The following is a 2249-nucleotide window of genomic DNA, read 5'->3' as shown; positions in this document are numbered from 1 at the left end:
CCAAAAGTAAGTTAACAGAGTTGGCGGATAAGTTACAATTGGGGTTACCCGCAGGAGCTAGGAGATCTGATATAGTTCAAAGTATAGCACAGCATCTATAGTTGGAAGTGAAACCTGACACTAGTAAGTCACAGCTGGTGGTAGTGAGACTTCAATTGCAAATGAAAAAGCTTGAATTAGAAGGAAAGGACCAAGAAATGGCTCTTAAAAGGGAATTTGAAATTGCAAAGATGGAGGAGGAAAGAGAAAGAGAGAGAGAAAGAATTCCAAATGCAAATGTTGGCAGTTAGAAAAGTGACGTCAGTCGGTGAGGAAGGATTTGTCAATAGAGTGGAATCCAGTGGAGATATATTTAAATCTGTACAAGCTCTTCCGAAGTTTGAGGAAACAGATATTAAAGCATTCTTTATCTCATCTGAGAAGCTAGCTAAACAGGTGAAATGGCCACAGGATTACTGGGCGTTATTACTACAATCTAAGTTATTAGGTAGGGAGCTTGAGGTATATGCTTTGCTTTCAGAAGAAACGTTAGTGAATTATGATGTGGTGAGAAAAGCTATTTTGAGTGCATAAGAGTTGGTTCCTGAAGCATACAGGCAGATATTTAGAAATACGACAAAATAGCATAGGCAAACTTATAATGAGTTTGAAAGAGTAAAACAAAGTAATTTTGACCGGTGGATACGGGCATTAAAAATAGAGACTACATATGCTGCTCTTAGGAAAGTCATTCTTATGGAAGAATTTAAAGATTCAATCCCTTTGGTAGTGATAACTCATGTGTAGGAACAGAGGGTTGATTCTGTAAGACAAGCAGCAGAGATAGCTGATGAGTTAGTTCATAGAGCTAAAACTTTTTTCTGTCACCTTTTCAAATTGGAAAAGGATAAAAAGTGAGAAGGTGAAAGGAAGGCAGGTAGTCAGGGAATAGAAGGAGTAGCTGCAAGTTCACAGGAAGTTTTATCTCAGAACAAAAAGGAAGGCGCTGAAGATAGAAGTGACATTCAAAAATTTAGGTGTTTTCATTGCAATAAAGTGGGGCACATAAAGTCAGTGTATTGGAGGTTGCAGGAAAAATCTGTAGGAATTATTGGAGTACAGAAAATCTTTGGAAGTAAAAGTACTGTGGGTTCTGAGGTTCAGGTACAGGAGAAACCAATGGCTTGTGTACAGGTGAAACAGGGAGAATCAGTGAAAGGTAAAGGAGTGGGAATGTGTACACAGTTTATTCAAGAAAATTCTGAGCAGCAGGTTGCAGGAATGTTTAAAGACTTTGTATGTGAAGGGAAAGCCTTTCCATGTGTACGGGGTGAAATCGGTAAAGATGTTAAAATATTAAGAGACACAGGGGCTAGTCGATCCTTAATGTTGTGGGACAATGATATTTGTTGTTCAGAGGGAGTGCTGCAGGAGAAGGTAATAATAAGTCGGGTTCATTAAAATGCTAAATCTATTGCATTGTGGAAGGTAAATTTAAAGAGCAAATGGAGGAAGGTGAAGTTATAGTTGGGTGGTGGAAAAATTGCACATTGCAGGGGTTCAGTTTATTCTGGGTAATGATATAGCTGCATCGCAAATGTTGGTGATGCCTGTGGCAGTTGAACAGCCTGTAGAAGTGTTTTCAACAGAAGTGCTACAGAAGGAACATCCTGGATTGTTTCCTGATTGTGCCATAACAAGATCAAAAGCCCATAGGGAAGAAAAAACAAACAAGATAAGCAGGCAGTTCAAAGGCAAGAAGAAGGTGTTGAAATCCAATTAGCTGGCACTGTATTTGATAACATTCTTCAGGAGGAATGAATGCAGGACAGTTCAGTTAAGTGTTTAACTCAAAGAGGTTAGTGGAGTGATAGAAAAATGATTTGCAATTAAAACAGTTATATCAGAAAGCTTATTCAGAAACCAAGGCAAAATGTATTCCAGTATGTTATCTTCAAGGAAATATGTTAATGAGAAAATGGAGGTCGGATTACATCTCAGCAAATGAAAGCTGGAGGGAGGTGCAACAGATTGTTATCCCATTAGAGTATAGAAATGAGATTCTGAGGATTGCTGATGAAATTCCAATGAGGGGACATTTAAGAATTAGGAAAACACAGGAAAAGATACAAAGGTTTTTTTTTTGGCCAGGATTGCATAGGGATATTGTCAAATTCTGTAGAACCTGTCATATCTGCCACGTAACAGGAAAAGCACAAGCAGTGATTAAGCCTGTGTCTTTAATTCCAATACCAACATTTGAACAACCT

The sequence above is a fragment of the Carcharodon carcharias genome, chromosome 3, assembly GCF_017639515.1.
Source record: "Carcharodon carcharias isolate sCarCar2 chromosome 3, sCarCar2.pri, whole genome shotgun sequence".
NCBI classification, from domain to species: Eukaryota; Metazoa; Chordata; class Chondrichthyes; order Lamniformes; family Lamnidae; genus Carcharodon; species Carcharodon carcharias.
This window is presented reverse-complemented; position numbering follows the sequence as displayed.